Consider the following 22,286-nt stretch of genomic DNA (forward strand, 5'->3'; position numbering starts at 1 on the left):
TTGCAGACTTGGAAGACAAACTGGTGGTTACCAAAGGGGACAGGTGGCGGCGGGGGGGGGGAATGGATGGGGGGTTGGGGGTGGTGGATGGGGGGTTGGGGGTGGATGGGCGGCTGGGGACTGGCACGTGCACCCTGAGGTCTATGGAACAGTTGGCCAGCAGGACCTGCCGTACAGCACAGGGCGCTCTGCCAATGTTCCGTGAGAACCCAGGCGGGCAAAGACTCTGCGAAAGGATGGATGTGTGTCCGTGTGTAGCTGGATCACTTTGTTGCACAGCAGGAAGGATCACGACCTTGTAAATCAACTCTCCTTCCACCAAACTTTTAAACACGAAAGACCCTTTCTTCCCACGAGAGCCCGTCGAGCCCCTAGCCTCCTGGAATCACCCAAATCCTGAGGCGGGGATCACGCCACAAACAGGTCAGTGGAGACCCCTGCTGTATCCGCCAGGCCCCTGGCCTCGTGTTGAGGCGGCTCAGAGCCCCTCTGTGGACAGAAAACCACGAGGTCAGCAGGCCGACTCGGAGAGAGGCTTGAGGAGACAGTGCACAGCCCTGCAAACTGGCCTCAGCCTCCCCCGGGCTCTGCAGCCTCTGGACCAGCGTGTGAACGAGAGCGAGTTAGACTGTGTGCCAGGGCTCGAGGGTCAAACGGGAGCTCTAACTAACTCCAGCTTAGAAAAGCGCCAGCGACTCTGATCGCAGACCTGACTCCAGTGTGGAGGGGCTTCCAGAGCATTCTGACCTCGGGCTCAGGAGGCATCACCTGTGCCTCCACCTGCAGCTGCCTCGGAGTGGCCAGCTGCCCCCGCCCCCCCCAACCAGCCCTTGAGGGAATCCACTGGCAGCATGGCACTGGGGAGCAACTGGGCAGGGGGGCAGAGGCAGTGCAGTGGGGGGACTGTGCCCCCGCGCCCCAGGGGGAGGTGGCCTTCGGGGCCACAGGAAAGCAGCGAGCCAGGGAGAACAGTGGAACTGGGCGGGGGCACAGCAGAAGCACCCTGTCCCCGTCCTCTCCTGCTTCTCTCTCTGTCACCATCAGCCAGGCTGCCTGATCACCTTGGTCCTAAAGCTGAGCTGATGTGGGCACAACTGGCTGAGGGCCTTGCTCAACAACACCCCTGACGACCCCCGCTGTGCCGGCCGCCCGGCCAAGCAGGGTCGCTCTATCTGACCCTGTTTCCACGTCCCATGAAGCTCTGGACTAGCTCAGGTTAAAATGCAGCCCTGGGGTTTCAGCCACACCCAACCAGCTGTTAAACAAACATCTTCCAGACACGTCTCAGCTCCCCGGGCACCGCAGCCCGATGACGCCAGGCTGTGCTTCATGAACGCTCCTCAAGTTCCCTGCCACCAGCCCCTCTGCCAGGTCCCAGAGGAGTTGAGGGGAAAAGGGCTTGTGCACACCTGGGCAGAGAGGGGTCCTCAGAGGAGCCCGCCACCCCCCCGGCTCTGTGCGGGGGCAGCAAGCCACTTTGCGATGACATCACTGAGTGAGGATTACGCATACGCCTGGCTGGCAAGAGGTCCGGATGTCCCCTGGTTCCGTGGAAACATAATGAATTCAAGTCTCATTACTGAAAAATTACTGCCCCAAAGTTCCGCGCTGTACCACTCCACCTCACGTGCTTCATGGCAATGATGACATGAAACTAATATAAACAGACAGCAGCGACTGAAGATTCAACCGGCTCTGTGACACTGGTAACCACGACCCCTTCCTAAAAATGTGGACAATCCAGCTCCTTGTCCACATGCCCACCTGCTAGGAGCCTTGCAAAATGGCTAAGACTTGCATGAAAGGGCAGATTCTTAGTAGAATTCGCCTTTGGAGTGCTCAGAGAACCCTAGGGACATTTTAGTTTTAGTTTCTGCATAGCCCAGCTGCAGGAAACCTTAAAACAACTGTAGGACATTTTAAAGTAGTTCTTAAGCTCCCATCAAAATCGAAATTCTCTGTAATGGCATGGCATTTGCCTAGAAGAATGAAGTAGAGGTATGCCTTTTGTTTATCAGAATCAGTGTGTGGCCCCCCAGAAGGCAGGGAGTGAGGAGAATCAGTGAGAAATGCGGTCTGAGTTTGCAGGCAGAGCCCAGGGCGCGTTCCGCTGTGGGGGTTCGGTCAGTTCCACGGGGAAGCTTCCTGCAGAGTGTATATATAATGATGGGGTTTCCTGGCAGCCACCATGTCTCCTCCCTTCCCTCCCTCAGCCCTCAGATTCCGACATGGTCAATACATTTAAGATCCTTTTTGGGAAACAAAACAGATCGATAGGGCATTGGCCAACAAGCCTGTGGGTGGCAGGGTCGTTTCTTAGAACAAACATCTCCAAGGCACTCGGGTCCCCTGCAAGTGCGTTTAGGCTATTTTTCCTTCTAATCTTTTCTTTTCCTTTGTTTGTTTGTTTTCCTTTTTGAAAGGAGCATCTGGCAGTGAGACAGTTAAGTCACAGCTTAGAAAAAGGCAATCTTCAAAGTCTTACCTTCAGATTAGCAAAAAAGGAAACGAGCTCCCCCAGGGCTCCCAGGCTCCCAACTTCAGAAATCTGAGCATCAGCATATATAACCTTCCAGGGAACAACACTAAGTAGATTAAGCTGCCACATCAACGTGATTGATCTAGAATATTTGGGGCCCTGTTATCGCACCAACATGATTTCGTGTAAATGCCTTGAAGAAAAACTTCTTTTCAGTGGATTGGCTAGAGTGAAAGCTTACCCTGAACTGCAAGGCAATCAGCTTTTTATTTTATTAGGAAGATTCTCAAAAAAGATATTCTAAATCTCCTGGTGATGGGTTTTTAAAGGAGATTATACCTAGAGCAGGTCTAGGCCCTTCCAGGCTGGGACCTGGGGGCCCTTTCTCTCTTTGGGGGCCACCGAGTTGGCACTGCACTGATCCCTGGAACTCGGGGCGTACTGCTCCGAGGGCTGTTTGTGCAAAGAACATTGTAAGTACAGCAGACAATGGACTGTGTCCATTTCATTCCAGTGACACCCCGGTGTGAGGTCAATAAAACCTCAAATCAATTTTCCTGGGGCCCAAAGGCAGCTCAGAACCTGGAATCGGGTGCTCTGAGTGGCGGCAGCACCTTAGAACAAACACGGGCTTCCAGGGAGACCATGCCCAGGAGGGCGGCTTTGACAGGTGCCCGGGCTCCATCATTCTGTGAGAAAGCCAGCTGCACAGAAGTCAGGAGGTGGTGGCCTCTGGAAAGAGGCTCAGGGGTCTCTTCTGAGTTGATGGAGTGTCTTGATGGACCTACATCGCGTATGTGTTTGTCAAACTCATCAAATCATGTCCTCATGTTGCGCATTTTATTGTATACAGGCTTTACATCTCAATTTAAAAAAACGGAGATGAAGTCATAGAACCCTGTGCCTCAGTGACTTCTGTGAAATTATGATGGGAAGTAAGACTATAAGCATGCGTGTGTCTACCTGCTTTATACCTTAGGGTGCATGAAGCCCGTGCAGGCAACATGCCAGCTCAAGAGAGGCATAGCACAGTATTTTCTGGGCTTGATCCGGCCACTACATCCCTTGATGCCCCCTTGACCCAGCAGCCTGGTGAATTCCGGCTGTGATCCGTGGTCTCAGGCTGGTAGGCTGAGAAGGACACAAGCCCTTTGTCGGCATAGTGCCAGGTGTGGAGGCATCCTGGTCACACCAGCACCTCGAGGAAGGGAACCGCCCTGGACTTGAACAGTGACATTCCCCAGGACATCTGCCCAGACTCACGGAGGCTCGGGACGATGACCTCCCCTCCCCATGCCTCCCCCAGGAAATGCCCATAACAGCATTCATCTCAGAACGCTGCCACGACGGTGCTATGGACTGGATGCCCCATAAAATTGTTCTTGAAGCTAAAGGCCCCAGGGGGATGGATGGTGCCTGGAGGTGGGGCCTTTGAGAGGCAATGGCATCATGAGGGTGGGGCCTTCCTGATGGGGTTAGTGCCCTACTGGGAGGATGAAGACACACAGCTTCCTTTTTCTCTTTTCCTCTGTCACATGAGGACACAGGGGAAGGTGGCTGTCTGCACACCAGGAAGGGAGCCCTCCCCAGACCCCAGATTCGCTGGAGCCCGGATCTGGGGATGTCCAGCTTCCAGAACTCCAAGAGGCAGACATTGCTTGCACTGCCCAGTCTGTGGTGTTCTACAGCAGCAGCCAGAACTAAGGCAGCGGGGAAATGAGGTCATAAAAAGCAGAACAGTGCTTCGCTTAGCACTTGGCACCTAACAGCAATCAATACACGATGGTTATTGCTATAACATAAGTTCTTATTAGCATGGAGACGGATTATAAATGTTTAAGAAGAGAGCTGCTTGCTCAGATTTTTAATTATTTAATAATGCATGCCGCCGGAGTCCTCTGGCACCAGAGGAAACCCAGTGGTAGAACATGTCCGATGAGGTGCATGCACTCAGGCCAACAAGTCACTCTGGCTTCTCTCCAAAGCTTTAGCCTCTTATTTCGGTTCCAGCTCTCCCTTCCTCAGGGAGAACCAGGCCTCCGACCTCTCAGAGAGGGAGCCGGAAACCTGGGTGTTTGCAATCCTGACTGTCCCCAAAGTCACCTCCCAGCACAAGGAGCTCCCCAGGGTAGCCCCACCACCTCCTGTCTTTCAGGGAGGAGCTGGGGTTGCAGAAAGCCCTGCACACCTGGCCACCAGGTGAGTAGGAGGCCATTGCTAGCCACCTACTGCTCCCAGGTCCACAGTATCTTTGTGATTTCTCAGAACCTCAAGAAATCGGATTTTGATTTACAACTGGAGTTGAGGAAACGCTACTACCAACAACCCCAATGAAGTAGCGGCAGTGGCCTTGGGAACCACGCAATCAGAACCATGACCCTGAAAAACCACGCCCAGACCACGCCCCTGGAACCACGCCCAGAAACCACGCCCCCAAGAAACCACGCCCCCGCTCCTGTCTCTCATACCTTCGTAGAGCCAGTCACTGAGGCCGTTGTAAATCACACCTTCCTTCCCAGTTGAGACCACGCGGATGGCCTGCTTCCCCACATGCGCGCAGTAGTAGATGTTGTTTTCAAAGATGAATATCTAATTTGGAAAAAGAAAAAAACAGGGAGTCAACCCAAGAAGTGCTGACACGTAGGGTGTTCTTAAAAAATCCAAAACCAGCAATGTGGTCTGCCTTTTCCGCATGGGGTTTACTGGATGGAACAAACATGGTCTCAGGATCATGTGGGGTCCCCCCCACCTTCCATATAATCTACATTTAAGGTCAACCAAGCCTCAAATTTCACTGAGTTCACCCATGTCATCATTTACCGTCACCGGACAATTCATCGGATACTCCTGGGAACGCTAACATCAAATCGCATGGACCATCGCAGCAACTGCGTTTTTCCTAGCAATGACGACGGGTGTGCTGGGAAACTGGAAATCTGAGATTCACTCACTCAATATTTATAACACATCGTTTAGTGGGCACCTACGCGGTGCCAATCACAGGAGAGCAGCGTGACACATGAGGGGGGACGTGTCCCGAGCTTTTAGTCTATTTACAATCCCTTAAAGAAGACCGACTTTCACAGGAAAGTGTTCTGCCGGGCACAGTGGAGGTCTGGGAACACGAACAGTGCTATCTACCCACTTAGGCCAAAGGACAGGCAAGGATGCCCAGAAAAAGGGATTGCAAATTTTATTTTTATTGTGGTGAAACCTTCACGACACAAACTTTGCTCACGTCCCCACTGTGAAGGGTACAGTCCTGCGGCATGAGGTGCAGTCACACTGGGGTGCAATCACCACCGCCACCACCTCCTGAACCCCTTTCATCTTGCAAAATCAAAACCCTGTCCCCATTAGACACTAACTCCCATCCTGGAACCCAGCACCCAGCACCCACGTTCCTGTGCTTAGGAATCTGACAATTCCAGGGTCCTGGTACCGGAGAATAGTAGTGTTTCTCCTTCTGTGTCTGGCTTATTTCATGGAGCATCATGTCCTCCAGGTTCGGCCATGCTGTGGCAGGTGTCAGGAGCAAGTGAGTGCTAGGGTGAGATCTGAAGATCCGAACGGGGAGCAGGGCGAAGAAAGGGGCTGGGGAGTTAGATTCCACAGAGGACACAGCTTAGGAGACAACAGAGGCAAATGTGGGCTTGGGAAGCTGCCCGGGGTGAGGGGTAAGAGCAGGAGTGGAGGCCCAGGTACCAGCTCCCAAGGGTCTGTTCCAGGGTTAGAGGAAGGCAGGAGGCCCTTGGTGGGGGCTTGAGGAGGGGAGCAACGTGGTTCTAGGTGGGTCTTCTGCAGCTGAGGCCACGGCTGTATGGGCGAGGAGGAGGACCAGTGGGAGTCAGCCCAGGCGCTGAGGAGCTGGGGATGGAGACCACGGAGGGGGACCAGCCGAGACAGCGGGTCCAGGACCCCCAAGCCTGGGAGGAGGCAACGTGGTCCTCGGGCCGTTCCCTGGGGCAGCTGGGGCCCCATGTGCAGTGGACGATGTCACAATTCTGACCTTGGGGCACAGAGTCCTGGGGTGGGGGAGGAGGGTGGTACAGGGGTCAGGGGATTTTGGATTAGACACCTATCGGAATGATTGGAGGAGCTCTGACAAATCCGACTGCCAGGTCCGAGAGCCACACCCAGTGATCAGCCTGGGGTGCGGCTCTGGCACAAGAAACACCCTGGCAGGTCCAATTTGCAACCACATTTATGAAGCAGCGGCCCGGAAAAAAACCTAACGTCTCCCGAAGCTCTTAAGGTAAAAATCAGCCTGCTCTGGAGGCGGGGATCAATTCTGCCCTGTGTTTTCTGTTTTAAATCCTCTGCCTTCATCCCCATGAGCAGTTCAGAACACGATGCAAATATTCAACGTCCATGGAAACTGAGCTACAAGGACCAAGAACAGGACTCAATCAGCTTTAAAACAAAAAAATTCTAAAAAATACTGTCAGGTCATTTAAGAGACTAGAGAGAAACGGTATTTGCAAATATAGGAAACAGTGTAGATAATGACATTTTAAATTGAAGATGCGGAAAGGGCAGTTCCTACAGATGGTTCTCATGGAAGAAAGGTGATGAGAGCTCCACCAAGCATTAGCTTTCTGCTCAGGCTTCCTGCCTTTTAAAGTATTCTCTTCAGCCAGAAATGAGCTGGAAAACTTCCAGGCACAAGTATGCATCCTAATTTCATTTCAGTAGTTATTCTTACAAGTTTGCCTGAGGATAAGTTGTATTATGAAGTTTTAACTTCTTTTATGTATACTAAAGCCCCCAATAAATTTTTGAGTCAAATAAGACCGTAGCCAATTAACATTTTGAATAAGGAAAATGTGCCATGATAGACATTAAATCCCTTTTCACCTTGGCTTTATTTTTAATGGGAGGAAAACAAAAGCAAACAAGCTGCAGGGAAGAGGGCGTTTTGCTTTGAAGATGTTTCACGTTTTCCTTTGGCATTCAGGTTAAGATATCTGAGTGGGAGTTCCCCCTGTGGCGCAGTGGGTTAAGAATCCAATTGCAGGGGCTCAGGTCGCTGCTGAGGTGGGGGTTCCATCCCTGGACTGGTGCAGGGGGTTAAAAGATATGGTGTTACCACAGCTGTGGTGGAGGTGGCAGCTGTAGCTTGGATTCAATCCCTGGCCTGGGAACTTCCATAGGCCACAGGTGCAGTCATAAAAAAGAATAAAAATATTTAAAAAGGGAGTTCCCATCATATGTTCAATTCTTGGCCTCACTCAGTGGGTTAAGGGTCTGGCGTTGCCGTGAGCTCTGGTGTAGATTGCAGATGCAGCTCAGATCCCATGTTGCGGTGGCTGTGGTGTAGGCCTGCAGCTGGAGCTCTGATGCAACCCCTAGCCTGAGAACTTCCACATGCTGCAGGTACCACCTAAAAAAAAAAAAAAAAAGATATCTGGGTAAAGGATGAGGAAGGCACCTTCGAGTCTGCAGGGATGCCAAACACTGGGCGGGCAAGAAACCAGGCCCCTGGCAAGATCAGATACCGGGGCCGTGGCTGAGTTTTTGCTTTTCATACTTGGCTCTGCACCGGGGGCTCAGCCCACCTGCCCATCAGTCAGGTTATGTTTCCTGTGGGAGCACCACACCTTCCCAGGGGTGGCAGGTGACCTCTGAGCAGTGCCCACACTGCCCGTGTCCCTCGCCTGCCTGCAGGGCCTTCTCATGCCTTCACTCGCTGCCTTGATCCCAAAGGAGCAGCTCTCCGGCCCCCACCGTCTCTTCATGGATTTATCTTCCACACCGCTGCCACGGTCAGTTAAGCACCACTTTTGCTTGGTCCTTCTGTTATATCAAGCCTGAAATGGCTTTCTATGAACTCTGGGGCAGAGTCTGCGTGTCTATTCTATTCTGGGGTTCAAGGCCCCCAGGACCCAGGTCTGACCAGGTCTTGCGCTGACTTTTGCCGTACTTACTGAGAATGCAGGACACACAGGGGCACAGGGGTGTGTTTGGGGGGGGGTGTCCACTGGCCCTACGAAATTCACATTTATAAAAGTGAGTCTAAATCCCACACAGCTCAGCCCAATCTAGACCTCGCAAGGGCATCTGCAGCCCATGTTCTAGGGGCACAGGGACATGCTGGGGACCTGGGCCAGTGCTGGGCTACTAGGTGCCTCCGTCTCTTCATCTGCCAACAGAGATAAATGTATGACAGGCAGCAGGGGCATCTGGAGGGGGCTGTGGGGTCCAGACTGTCTCTGGTTCAAGTCCTCGATAGGGCCCGCCCCACCTGCCCCATTCATATCCCGTGAGCAAGTGCGCTGATGACAATGTCAGGAAGCTGTCCTACTGCATTATTCCGTCTGTCACCGAGAAGGACCCTACGGGGCCTCAACAGACCTCACCTTGTCCGCTTCCTGCCTTTTGTCTGTAGGAAAACTTTGGCCAAAGAGTGAATTTTAATCAGAGATGTGAGAAAATGCAGAAAGAAAGGAAAACAGTCAAGGGAGACAAAATAATAATACTTTAGTCAATTCAGCAAGGTCAAGGACATTTAGTTCTTTCTCAAGGACTAGCGATACAATTCCGAGCCATGTCCTTGGAGCTGTTCACCCGCACCAAGTGGAGGAAGCCAACCGTGTGCTGCCCACGAGCATGGAGACCCCAGACCAACTGGAACCAGAAGAGTGATGGCACAGACCCCCCCCCACGTGACCTCACCACCCACCAATCAAAAGAATGCCCACGAGCTGGCCACGCCCTTCCCCTAGACACTGTGAGACTCCTCACTGCCCCCTCCTGGCAGACACAGTTTTGAGGCACTAGCCCGCGGTGGCCCCCTTTGCCTGGCAACGCAGTAAAGCCATTCTTTTCTCTGACACCCAAAACTCTGTCTCGGCCTTTGGACTCAACACTGGTAAACAGAGGCTGAGTTTCAGGAGCACTTCTTGTCAGAAAATGGTATTGAAATTCAATATATATCAGCTGAATGAGTGTTCCTTTCAATCAAATGTCACCCCATTAAGGGGACCGAGTACATGGCGCTCCAAAGAGGACCGCGAACACGGCATCCGGAAGAGGAGCGCGTACACGGCATCCGGAAGAGGACCGCGAACACGGCATCCGGAAGAGGACCGCGTACACGGCATCCCGAAGTGGACCGCGAACACGGCATCCCGAAGTGGACCGCGTACACGGCATCCGGAAGAGGACCGCGTACACGGCGGCCCTCAATCAGCAAGCAAAAGTACTGGTTTTCACAGCCAGTTGACAATGTCTGTTTCCCACAAAATTTGCTCTGACTTTGTCTTGATTCACCAAAACCAACTCCTTCCTTCATCTCCAGGCATTTGAAGTGTTTCTGCTGTCCCTGAAGTAGCGGGTGGGAACAGCAGGTACCGAAACTTCCACATGTCTCTTTTGCCCTGGACCACACACGGATTCTAAACAGCGATTCCTTGTAGTACAAACCAAGCAAGTGTCTTTTACTGTTCTTACAAAACTAATCACATTTTCATTAGTCTAATTTTTCTAACAAGCACTTTTGCCTAATTATGGTTGATCTATTCACAGTTACTGTAAATTCTATGCAAGTTCAAGTAGCTGGTAATTCTCTGAAGGAATGAGAACTTTAAGTTAACAGATTTTTTTTTTTCTAACTAAGGGAAAGATCTTTCAATTTCTCCTTATTTGGGGAAATATCTCCATTTTTTTCTACTTTCTGATTTATTAAATAGGACAAGGAAGGCGGATCTTTTACCGCGTAAGATCATCAATGTAAATATAGATTTTCATTTGCCAGAACCAAAAAAGGGATTGGATTAAATCTATTCCATTCTTGAAGCTCTTTTCCTTACTGTTGGCTGTTACTATTGCTCTTTTCCATGTAAATAGTATAGAGAAAAAGTATCTTGATATTTAGTATATGAGTTAGCTGGGTTTTGATGAATTGAGGTGTTATTTGACTTTTCTGGGAATCTTAAAAAGGTAACACAACCTCAGGTTACTCACTTACTGAGTAGAAATGTGTGTGTGTGTGGTGCTAATTTATATTCTCATTATTTCTAAAACTGATTCACATAGAAGACAGCAAAAGCACATCATTTCCACGTGCCCTGGGTGGTTACAACAAAGCTCAGAGACACACGGTACTAAAGGCAACCAGCTTGAACAGCTCAGTGCTGGACTAAGACAGCAGCACAGCTCAGGGGCAATGACAAAACTGAAAGGAGACTGGACTTCAAGTAGAAACCTAAATGCTAGCTGGGCTGCTAGCTGTCCAGCTTTGAGCAGGTTATTGAACCGTCTTGAATCTCATGTCCCTCACGATAAAGTACGAGGTTGAGGCATTCCTGATGTGGCTCAGTGGTTAACGAATCCGACTAGGAACCATGAGGTGGTAGGTTCGATCCCTGGCCTCGCTCTGTGGGTTAAGGATCCGGCGTTGCTGTGAGCTGTGGCATGGGTCGCAGACACAGCTCGGATCTCCCGTTGCTGTGGCTCTGGCATAGGCTGGAGGCTACAGCTCCGATTGGACCCCTAGCCTGGGAACCTCCATATGCCGCAGGGGCGGCCCTAAAAAGACAAAGACCAAAAAAAAAAAAAAAAAAGTACGAGGTGGACTGGATGAGCCCTAAGGTTTCCTTCATATTTAACGCTATTGAGCCCCAAAGCCCCATGCGTACTTGAGATCAGGAAAAGACATTCAGCAAATTAATTAGTGATGCTATTACCACACTTGTATTCAAAAGGAGAACTCTTTAGCACGGCGGTGAAATTCAATATTCATACTGAACCCAACATGCTACTGTAAGGGGGGGAAACAGATTCTTGGTGTACACGTCCATTAAAATCCCGCATTATCATGACACCCAGGCTTCTCTAACTGACCTGGCAGAGTGACTCTCCTGACCTTGAGGACACAGCCCAGGAGTGGCCACCGTTTCCGAACGCCCTGGTCTTCGGCTTCTTGTCCTGAGTTATCCATTTCCTGGCCACGCATGATTTCACTCGTATTTCCGCAATACATGGAACTGGAAAGTCCTGGTCCCCAGGCCATGAAGTCCAATCCATAATGTGGCCATGGAAGAGCTGGGCGGCCATGGCAGTGCCCCTGGCTCAGCAGGGGTCAGAGGGAAGCAGTGGATTTGCAGAGCAAAGTGGGTCCTTTGGGCTGTAGGTCATGCCAACCCCACTGGAAACACTGCTCACAGTTCACTCATACCACCGGACACCACGCACAGATAAGACATGTCACCAGGATGCAGACATTCTGCCCGGTCAACACGTCTCTCGGGAGAATCTGGCGAAGAGGCAAACGGAAAGGTCAGCTTGCTGACCAGCTTCCCATCTCCATATGGTTTTCATTTCCAGTTGAACTAGAAATGTCACCTCTGCTCCCTTGAATGGTTTCATCAACAGGCCACAGAACAGCAAGTCAGAGTGACCAATTGCGGCGAATGGACTGAAAAACCCTCTGCACTCAGAACTTAATGGCTGGTCCCCTCTATACAGAAACGGACCTTCAGGTCACTTTCCATTTCTATTGCCCTGGACGCCTGGTGAGGGTAGATATGGACTCCAGGGGTGGGTGACACCATTTCTGATACGTGGCATCTGATGGAGTAAAACCGGGCAGCAGCCGTGACCTTCCCAGGTGCATGGCTCTGGTTACCTGGCACCTCCCTGTGGGGACCTGTGGGCTTGGGGGGCAGGACATGTGGCCAGACCCACTAGTGGGGATCCTGTGTCCTGAGCAGTCACCTGGCATTGGGGACCAGGAGGAGATGGCTTTGTGGAATCCTGCAGGAGAGGGTCATCTGAGAGCACCTGCTGTCTACACTCTTCTGAGTGGACCTGCGAGTCAGCACACCTGCTTGGCGGATATAGGACCCCCGGGGGTGTCTTCAGGCAGCCATCAGGCTCCCAGGACGGCCCACCCTCCCTGGGCTCATGGATGGTGGGGATTCTGAGTCTCCGCTGGAGTAAAGTCACTATGGAGTGATTTCAAGAAGGGACCCACGCCAGCATGAAAGAGAAGCCCCACAGAACAGTGCTGCGGTGTTGTTGAAGAGCAAACAGGCTGGCTGGAGATCCCGTAATCAGTCTGGCTGATGACGAGGTGGAAGACAGGGCAGCCAAAGCCGCCCAACTCCAATCATGATGATGTGTGTTCGCTATTATTATAGAATGTGAAAAAATAGTCACAACCCTACAAGCCACACAAGGTACACAAAATATGACCGAAAATAAACTTTCTTGTATTTTATTCCCTTCTAGATGAGAGTGTGTTGGTAGGTAAGCTACAAGATCTAGTTTTCATAAAATTAAAGTCAGGAGTTCCCATGTTAGTCCAATAGAAATGAACCCGACTAGTATCCATGAGAATGCGGGTTCGATCCTTGGCCTTAATCAGTGGGTTGAGGTTGGGGTTGAGCTCCGGGGTTGCCGTGAGCTGCGGTGCAGGTCACAGACACAGCTTGGATCCCGAGTTGCTGCGGCTGTGGTGCAGGCTGGCAGCTGCAGCTCTGATTTGACCCCTGGCTTGGGAACTTCTGTATGCCTTGGGTACAGCCCTAAAAAGCAAAAAAAACCCAAAAAAACAAAAAAAAAAACAAAAAAAACCCAAAGACCAAAAAAACCCTACAGTCAAAGATAGTTTTGCATACCCATTTAGAAAGTATATCAGAAATGCTTTCCCTTTGTCATTAAGCGTTCTCTGGGACATGCCTCTTAGAAGAGAAACCATAATGTATTTAATGCTGTCTCTCTTGTTTGACATCTATTCTGTTTTTTATTACAAGGCAGACGCTATTGCGTGCATCTCTGTGCTTTGCTGCGTCTCCGACGTCTCCCTGGGATACCCTCCTATGGATGGAGATTGGGAATGGCCTTCGCTGTGCGATCAAACCTGGGTGAAGGGCCAGAACCGGTGGATCAGAGAAGCACACAAGGCGCTTGTACTCACGAATAACAAAAAACTCTCACTACCACAGGCCTGTGTTCTTAGCCAATTATCAGACTAGACAATGATACCCCAAGTCGCTAAGATGCCACATGCTCTCCCGCTGGGGGCGAGACAGATGGCAACACTTAGAAGGAGCGGTCCCCAAACCGCGTAGGAAGAGGCTTTGCGTGTGTCGATTACGTGAGAAAGCCTGCTGGAAAGAAAGCATAACTGGCCTTCTCAGACCACATGGACAGAACCCGACGGAAAGGAAAGCTGTGGTCTCTGAGCTAAGGGGAATGACATCTGGCTTGTCTACACACGTGTCTTTTGCCACGTCCGCACCCAAAGGTGCTGAGGCTCGTTCTCCCATGATTCAAAGCTCAGTTCCAGGAATGGATCAATTTGCAGATGAAATAAATTCTTTCTGTCTTTGGTTTTGCTCTCCAGTGGCTGATTGTGGCCACTCTGCTGCTCATCTGGGCTGTTCCTCTGGTTTGTAACCATGTCTGGAAAATGCACCAATGAGGAGAGGGCAAGGCTGTTGAGCCCGGAGGGTTTTTCAAGATTCTCGGTGGTTCTCATCCCATGTGGGAGCTTTACCATCAGCCCACAAGCACGGGGCATGAGCACCCTGAGGACCAGGCAGGGCGCTGGGCGTCTGCTCCGCATGAGAGTCTATTCTGGTGAACACATCTTTTCCCCAGCTCGTCCATGCCCGGCAGGCAGCACACGTAGCTCTTATCTTGGTTCCTGCCCAGGCAGCAGTGGGGCCTCGAAATTCACGGAATTGTTCTGCCTTTGGATTGTCCCCCCCCCCCCCCCCCCGCCATCAAATACAGATAATCACACCTGCCCTGGCTGCCACGAGGAGCTGGGGGGAGGGTAAATGGAAACAGCTTGCTGGGAAGAAACCTTGAGGGTTTTAAAGCAATTTAACAAGACTCTCAGCACGGTAAGTATCATCAACTGGTCAGATCCTTGCTCTGAGGACACCAGCCTGATTACAGGGTTCTCTCAGCCTCTTATCAGCACGCCCACCTCTGCCCTTCCCTCCAAAAATCACTGCCACATGTTCGGTCACATGTCCCCTGGAGCTAATTAACGCAGGCTTTCATGCCAAAGGGCAGAATTCGGAACCAAGGAGAAAGTCTTGTACATAATCTAAAACCATTCTTCTTACCAGAAAGGCCGCTGATTTTTCATCCTTTCCAATGTCAATCAAAATCAAGAAGAATCGTCCGAGGCAGCACCACCTCCCCTCAACGCAGCCTTCCAATGTTCAGGAAATGCTTCCTTTTCAGAGTCACCCCCCCACCCCCAAGAAAAATTTCTCAGGATAACCTCACTCCTGCTGAATCCACTTTTTTTTTTTCGTTTTTCTTTTTTTTGCCTTTGTCTTTTTAGGGCCGCTCCCGCGGCATATGGAGCTTCCCAGGCTCGGGGTCGAGTCGGACCTACAATCGCCGGCCTACACCACAGCCACAGCAACGCAGGATCTGAGCTGCATCTGCCATCTACACCACAGCTCACGGCAACGCCGGATCCTTAACCCACGGAGCGAGGCCAGGGATCGAACCTACAACCTCATGGTTCCTAGTCAGATTCGTGAACCACTGCGCCACGAGGGGAACTCCTGAACCCACATTTTAACCTGGAGAGTTCCCATGTGTTACATCGTTCAGAGCCGAGGAACAAGGCTGGAGGTGAAAGATGGGAGTGAGTTGGTGGCCATGTCCAGTGTCCACGCTTGAATTCTCCCTGGGTGCTGAGCAATTTTGTAGTGACCACGGAGACTGGAGGCTCCTAAGCACCCAGGAATCAGGGTGGGGGCCGTGTCAGGAGGCAGCCAGACTGTGCCCGGTGTGAGCGCGTGTGTGAGCGCCTCACAGACCCCACCGCCCTGCTTCCCAGGCCTCTGAAGGGCCCGGTCAGGCTCTGGACGCCCCCCCCCCCAAGTGGGAAGTGCTGGGGGGCAGGTAACAGGGTGCCCGTGTGCCCTGGGCGTGGGGCTTGGGTGCCCTGAGAGTGGCTCCTGAGTTGGGACGTGAAGGATGAGCAGCGGCCGTTGGGGGAGGAGGGAATGAGCTTGGAAGGGCAGCTGGGGTGGCGTGGCCAGGCCAAGGCCGGTGGCGTGGTGGATGAGGCTGGAGCAGAGGCAGGGAGGCCGGTGCGGGTCCCCAGGCCATGTTGCTGGCTGTGCCTCCTTCCAGGAAGAACACTTCCTTGGTGGCTGCTGTGGGCATCGCATGCTTTAAGTGCGAGCCTGAGAGGAGGACTCCATGTTTCTCTAACCCTCCCCCGCTGTGCAGAAGTGGGCTGGGCCGAGGGAGGGGAGGGCCTGGGGTGGGGAGTGGCCCAGCGAGGGATGATGGCAGCCTGGGCAGGTGGCGGCTGAAGGGATGCAGCAATGGGGCCAAATTCTGGGGGCGTGATGCTGCCTGGACACAGGCTAAGGGTAGGCAAGGTGAGGGTGGATGGACGCAGGGGCCCACTGGGAGTCCCCAGAGCCAGGGCAGGTGGGGAGGCCAGGAGCCCACCCAGACGTGGGAAACGGGACCATCAGGTGGACATGACCCTGGGCTGCTGGCCCCTGGGGAGGCCTCTGTCTCAGGCCGTGGGTGGACGAGCAACAGTTGCCCTCCTTATGAATGAACCTGAACCATCACGGAATCAGCCTCCGCAGGCCACGGCTGCCCATGTCTCCTTCCCGCTTTGGTTTGGCCGGCCCTGAGCCTCCACCTGAGACCCCGCGCTGTCCACAGTGGCGCTTGGATGGGCCATTCTGTCCCTCAGGAACCTAGTTCCCTGTTCCCTGGGGACTGGCCCTCCCCCAGCACCTCATGTGTCACTGGAAACGCCATGGAATAATTTCACCGTCTGGGATCAGCCGTAACCACTGAACAAGCTGCTTTTCTTAAAGGATTCAGGCTGGGAGGGCCCTTCACAGCCATGCAGAGGGCCTCTTACAGGGGCTTAGGCACACAGGAACTCCTGGAGGCCCCCCCACCCTGCCTCCTGCACCCAGTGAAAGCCACTGCAGGTGTGCTGTGATCAGCAGCATGGTCACAGCCGCTCTGCACCAACACGCTGGTCCACTGACAAACGGACGGCTGCATTACCGGAGACCCGCTCAGCAGAGCATCCGCTGCTGCTTTACCCCTCAACCTTCCGGGTACCACTTGGTGACAGCCTCTACTTTCCGTCTGCCTAGTTTGAGGCCATCCCACCATCACGTCCTGCGGCTCTGGGGCCATCGGTGAGAACCAGTTTTTGCTCTGGACACCAGCATGGACATATGGCCCAGGCCCTGAATTCCAAGGACCTTCTCCTGGCCACCGTCATGCTTGGTGTGGGCACGTGATGCGTGCTGGCCGGTCCAGGTTTCCCGTTAGCATCCTCCCGATGGAAGTTTGAGGTTGACGGCTTCTTGCCTCTGGGTCCTGGGGGTTCCAGGGGTCCCAGGGATTATTAACCGTCCTGGTTCCACAGAAGATGTCTTTTTACAGTGGGAGAGAGTGAAAGGAATACCCAGAAGGAAGTAGAAGTGAAGAGACATAAGGGAAAAAAGAAAGCAGAAAAGCAAGACAGAGGGAGAAACACATACATGTGAGTGAGGATTTGCTCCAGCACCTGGATACAGCCATGCCTGATGCCAATCTACCTCTGCCCATCCCTGCCATGTAAGAGACTCTGTTTTCGTTTTCCATTTTAAGTGGGAATTCTGTCCTTTGTAACTGAAAAATCCCAGGGAACATATACACTTCTTTTGCTACAGTTACTGTGTTTTCGTGGCCTGCCTTCTCCCTCTCCCCTCTCTCTGAGCTCTTCCCCATGCCAGGTATTATGAATAATGACAAAATCTTTGCCTTCAAGGAGCTCCTGGTCTGGTTCAGGCACGTTCTCATCCACGCTTAAAAAAAGATACACCAGTTGTGGCAGAAAATGAACACGAGTTCCTGCGCTGTCATCTGTGATCACCACTCTGGTTTCTGGAGAGTCTCTCCTGACATTTTGCAAGTATTAGCTTTGAAGGCTTGATTTTTTTTCCTGGCTCAGTGGAGGAGGCGCCCGATGCACTCCAGAGATCCATAAACCTCTCGGAGGCTGGCAGTCAGAGTGATGAGGATAAATCACCAGAAGCAGCGTCAGGAAGGCGGGTGGTCGGCAGGGCGTGGGGGGAGGGCACAGCAGTGACGTCATCAGAGGCCACTCCGGCCACTCCCCCACATCCTGCCAGTCCAAAGGGACTGGTGGCTCTGCCTGGGTATCGCTCACCTGGGTCAGTGATCAAGCTCATTCTGCTCTCAAATTCCCGAAATGTCTACCAACAAAGACGGCAACTTTCACAACCACTGTGCATCGTTAATGCACTGGGAACCAAACAGGGTGGCACTGGGTCGTGCTCAGAGACAGGCAGGGGCTCCACGCTGACCAGTGCACCAGACCCGGGCCTCTGGTCACTAGCACGGGGCTGCTAGGGAGAGGCAGAGGGGGAAGGCTGGAAGCCCCCCGTGGGTGAGCCTGCAAAGACAGGAAGTCGCTGCGAACTGGGCTTGACTCTGACTCAGAGCAAGTGGATTCCCCTGGCTGACAGCCGCGCCAAGGATCAAAGATGACCAGGCTGTGAATGAAGCAGAGACCCTTACTCCACAGAGGCGAACACAGCATCTCGGGGTTACTGTGGTGTGTGTGGGGGGAGGGCAAATGCACGCAGGTGAGGAGGTTTCTGAGGACAGATGACATTGTACGGCCAGTTTCTTGGATGTATCTGAGCACCGGTGCACATGCTGGACCCCACCTTCCCAGTAGGAGGTCTCCGAGCATCCTTTTACCTGGAGAGCCCCAGCAGAGGTGGCATGAGCGTGTGGTGGGCACCTGTCCCAGGAGGGGAGGTGATGTGAGCATGTGGCAGGGAACACCCCTGAACCGAGGAAGAGGACACCGGCTCACCTGGCTTGGGGGCAGCATGTCTTCATATTAATGCAAAACAATCCCTTGAGACTTCACTTCAAAAATGGAAACATATTTTGGAACTGGCCTTTGAACACGCCCGCATCAGCCCAAACCAATGTCACACGACCCCAAGGAGCTCCCTGAGCATCTTTCTTTTTCTCCTTTAGACCCCGAGACGTCTTGGCTCAGCTCGAGTGTGACTTCCCTGAAAGCTCTTCGTGTCATTCTGCCACATGGGGAACTCCCCCCAAAACACACTGCCCACTGATCTCCGAGCTGGTGCGGAGCATTTGGCAAAACTCCCTCTTGGGAGTTGGCTTGGTGGGTTAAGAACCCAACTAGCATCCATGAGGACGCAGGTTGGATCCCTGGCTTCACTCAGGGGTTAAGGACCTGGCGTTGCCATGAGCAGTGGTGTAGGTCACAGATGCAGCTCGGATCTGGTGTTGCAGTGGCTGTGGTGCAGGTGGGTGGCTGCAGCTCTGATTCAGCCCCTCGCCTTGGGAACCTCCATATACCGTAGGTGTGGCCCTAAAAAAGGAAAAACAAAAACTCCCTATTCCTAAACTCGTTTTAGGCTGCCTCCCCCGTTTTAATTGTCTCCTTAGCAACGTCTTATAATTGCTAAGAAAATGGAGACCTGTGCTTGTGTTTGTTTGTATGCCCACATCACATCCTTGAAGATACTTGGTGCTGGATAGTTGTTGATAAATGGAATCATACCAACTATTCCAAAAATGCCAACTGCTACTTGTGGAGGGCTCAGCGTGGTGCCAGCATGGACAGATGCTTATACATATATTTAGTTTATTTTATGCTCACATAGTATGTACTGCTGGCCAAACACTATCCTGAGCACATTCAAATATGCATTGACTTAAATCTCCGAGTAGGTGTGACTGTGAATTATTGTTTTCCTTTTTAGGGGAATGGAAATTAGAGATCGGAGGTCACACTTGCCCCAGATGAGGTACCTTGTGAGTCAGAAGAGCCAGGGTTTGTACCCAGGCAGGTGACTCCAGAGGCTGTGATCTGTGGCCTCTCTGTCCAGACACTTTGGAAAGGAAGGCGTTACTCTTATTTTCTAGAAATGAGATCCTGGCTCACAGAAGTTCAGCTTTGACCCAAGGTCACAGGGCTGCCAAATCAGAGAATCAGAAACAAATTGCTCAGCCTGCATCCCGTGATTCTCAAAGGCCAGGTCAGGGCCAGTGGCGCCAGCAGCATCTGGAAACCGGCTGGAAATGTGAAAACTCAGGACCCTGTCCCCAGACCATCTGGGTTCTGGGGGGGGGCCGCCGGTGCTGTGATGCGCGGTGAAGCTGGCTGCCTTTTCCAGCTGGAAATCATAAATGATTTTGAGCAGTTCTGCCGGTGTGGACGGTTGGACTGCTGGGCTGTTATGGGAGGGGGTTCCGAAGAAAAACACAGGATTGAAAGCTCTCCCAAAGCCCTGAGAGAACTGACGAAAGCATCGACCGGTAGGGAACAGTCCGAGCATGCTCTCAGTCTTCTTATATCAAAGTTAAATTCAAGCCTCATCAGCTACCAAACATAGTCTTCAGATTCCGAAAAAGTGAAAGAATTTTCCAGCATCTTCCTAAGGGGATGGAAAAATCCATTTTTTTTTTTTTTTTCTTGGTACGTCCTGGGCCTTTGTCACAGTCCAAACACGCAGGGCCGTGGCTGCCAGAGATGAAACGTGACTCAGATCTTCCTGGCTGATCACCTGGGGGGTACCAGGTGTCTGAAGCGTGCAGCGTTCGATCTGAGGGGACAATGAAGCCACCGACACCGCCCCAGACAGGCCAGCTCATCCCTCCCACGTTTCCAGGGGGACTGGTCTGAGAATTGTATGCTTCTCCAAGGTGATGTGATAAACAGCCAACCCTCTCTTCAGCCACTGGGGGCTCGTTATCTGGTCTGTCGATTATTCTTGGTCTTTGAAGCCCCTGTTGCCTCTGGCTCTTCACCTCCAAGCCTGTTACTGCTCATTAGCACCTCCCCAGAGGAGGGAATCTGAGTCCGGCTCAGAAGAGCCCACCGGCCTTCGCAGCCCTGCTCCTGAGACGTGCCCTTGAGGTGGCTCTGCGGAGCTCAGCTCTGGGCTTCGCTGTGAAGTGCCTAGGGGTTATTTCTGCCACCTTTCGAGCTCCCTCCCGGGGCTCTTTTCTGTTCGTTACCCACCAAGACAATGAAAGAGAAATGGACCCAGAAGAAAACCAGAAAACTCACAAGAAGGATGCCATGGGTATTGATGTCTGGGAAATAATCAATTTACTATTAAATACATATTCATTCCATCGACTACGAGATATAATTAAATACACGCTGATTTAAACAGCTCGGCACTTGAATCATATTAGCAAAGATTTTTGAAAAATCCTAGCATATTAAAACCCGATATTTTAGGCAGTAGGTGAAGTACACGCCTGATTAGGCAGACAAGAAGCAATTTGTAAATGTGTATCAAGAGCCTTAAAAAAAAGTTCAAGACTTCAATAAAAACTCAACTGATAAAAAGTATTTAAAGTATTTAAATATATATATATTTAAAGCATTTAAATATATATATATATATATATATTTTTTTTTTTTGGTCTTCTTACGGCTGCACCCATAGCACATGGAGGTTCCCAGGCTAGGGGCTGAACTGGAGCTTCGGCTGCTGGCCTACACCACAGCCACAGCAACGTGGGATCCTCAACCCACTGAACCTTCGTCCTCGTGGATGCTACTCGCGTTCATTACCACTGAGCCGTGAGAAGGACTCCTGTGTTTTTGGACTCAGACTTCAGTAATATTTCAGGCCCAAAGTTATTCCATTGCATCAACTGCAATACTGAATAGTGTAAATAGCTAGATGTCCAGTAGGAAAATGGTGCAATGTCTGTAAATCCATTGAATAAAATATCCTATACTTCTTACCATTGTGTTTAGAACAGGTATTCAATGGTATCAAACACTAACTGAATCACAGCAGGCAAAAAGTTGGGACGGAAAACTAATTACAAGTATAAAGTAATTATTCACAATAACTATTACAACCACAGTTATTATTAACTAAATGCACGTCTACTCTTGAAACAAGATTAAGAGGACACACTAACATTTCACTATATTGTCTTTGGATACCGGGTCTCCTGGTCTTATTCTAAGAAGGTTTTTCCATACTCGTTGTATTTTTTTGCTTTCTATATTTTGTATTATTTTTACAATGGGAAAATAAATAATGAAAATTAATCAACTACCCCCCGTGAGCCTGGCCCCCGTCCTGGAATTGGGAATAAAGCAACCAACACGCCAGCATCCTGACCCCCGCTCCCCTGGATGTCGTGTATGATGGGTGAGGGTCTGGAGACAGGCATTTACTGCTGGGGCGGGGGTGGGGGCAGGGGCAGGCAGAGCCCAGGGAGCCAGCGCTCGCGTGGCTGGGGTCCGAGGAGCCGCAGGAGGTGGGGTTTCACCTGGACCCCACGTTCACCTCAACACTCCCTGCTTCTCTCACTGTTGCCTGAAACGAGTCCCTGTGTCAATGCATCAACAATATTAAGAGCAATGAACTTCCGGAGGCACCGAGAAGGCATAGCGGGCACCTCCTGCCCTGTGTGTGGGGGCTTTGCTTCTCCAGGACCAGACCTCACCGGGCACCTATGTTACTGCTGCTCAGAGACCCTGGCGTCTTCCCACCGCCTCACCAGACAGCGGGTCCCGACCTCCAACGCCCAGGGCTGAGGGTGGAGGGATCGGACGGGCCCACTCTGAGCCTATGCCCGGCAATCCTGCCCTTCCTCTCACGCCCGTTGAGGTGGGTGCACCAGAGCTGGTCCTGTCCAGACGCTGACCATCAGATGCCCAGATGTCTCTAGAAGCGCCCGGCTTAGCAAGGGCGGGAAGAGCACAGAGCTTCTGGAGTCAGTGGGTGGTGTTCGGGGCAGGAGGCAAGGGGGC

The 22,286-nt window shown here is 51.9% G+C and overlaps 1 protein-coding gene across 1 annotated transcript in view; it reads right to left on the minus strand.

The window, feature by feature from the left end:
• The window catches only part of LOC125117667 (dipeptidyl aminopeptidase-like protein 6), a 260,710-nt gene that overhangs the window by 116,175 nt on the left and 122,249 nt on the right, over window positions 1–22,286 (minus strand). Inside the window, exon 4 of the mRNA XM_047763699.1 lies at window positions 4,948–5,068. The gene's annotated coding sequence lies outside the window, so the exon portion shown is untranslated. The remainder of the gene's footprint in view (window positions 1–4,947; window positions 5,069–22,286) is intronic.

Source organism: Phacochoerus africanus, chromosome 16 (genome assembly GCF_016906955.1).
Source record: "Phacochoerus africanus isolate WHEZ1 chromosome 16, ROS_Pafr_v1, whole genome shotgun sequence".
NCBI lineage: Eukaryota > Metazoa > Chordata > Mammalia > Artiodactyla > Suidae > Phacochoerus > Phacochoerus africanus.